Source organism: Trichosurus vulpecula, chromosome 8 (assembly GCF_011100635.1).
Source record: "Trichosurus vulpecula isolate mTriVul1 chromosome 8, mTriVul1.pri, whole genome shotgun sequence".
In the NCBI taxonomy this organism is placed as follows: Eukaryota; Metazoa; Chordata; class Mammalia; order Diprotodontia; family Phalangeridae; genus Trichosurus; species Trichosurus vulpecula.
In genome coordinates, this window is record NC_050580.1 from 131,091,538 (window position 1) to 131,092,367 (window position 830).

Consider the following 830-nt stretch of genomic DNA (forward strand, 5'->3'; position numbering starts at 1 on the left):
CCTTGATCACTTTGGGATGCAGACCTAGAAGTGGTATTGCTGGGTGAAAGGGTATGCACAGTTTTTTTTAAGTTTATTGCAATGTTCAATAGACTCATTAAGATGATACTTAATCTTGGCTGCAGGCAGCAACAGATATTGAAATAGAAAATGTAGATATCACAAAGCAAGAGAGAAACCAACAAAAATCACTATTTTATCTACACAGGAACATCTACTTTTTGCCAGATTCCTCAATCACACCACAGACAAGTGGTCCCTTCCCAGCAGCTTTCCCTTTTAACTCTTCCAGTTTTTTCTTTTCTTCTTTTTTGTTTGAAAGTTATATCTTCCTCATCCATTTCCTTAGTTTGCATCTTGGGCTACTTTAGAGTCTTCTTCTTACCACCCTTGTGACCAGACATCATACCTGCTGCTCCTATGTGAAGTTTTATAGCCCTTTGGTTATAGTTCCAAATTTCTCTCTAGAATGATAACTCTAAAATAACTCTAAAAATTGGTATCCCAATTTTTTCACACCTCCACCAACATTTGTCATTTTCTATATTCTTAGCCAATATTATGATAGTTGTGAGATGGTATCTCAGAGCTATTTTAATTTGCATTTCTTTAATTAATAATGATTTGAAGCATTTTATGTGATTAGAGATCACTTTGATTTCTTCTTCTGAAAACTGCCTGTTCTGATCATTTCACCATTTATCAATTGGGGAATGACTCATATTCTGATAAATTTGATTCAATCTTCTATATATTTAAGAAATTAGGTCTTCATCAGAGAAACCTGCTGTAATTCTTTTTTTAAATTTATTTATTTAATTTATTTAATA

At 32.8% G+C, this 830-nt stretch overlaps 1 pseudogene; it reads right to left on the bottom strand.

The window, feature by feature from the left end:
- Positions 1-214: 214 nt before the first annotated feature.
- On the bottom strand, positions 215-404 carry LOC118828137 (annotated as a pseudogene).
- Between the last annotated feature and the right edge of the window lie 426 nt (positions 405-830).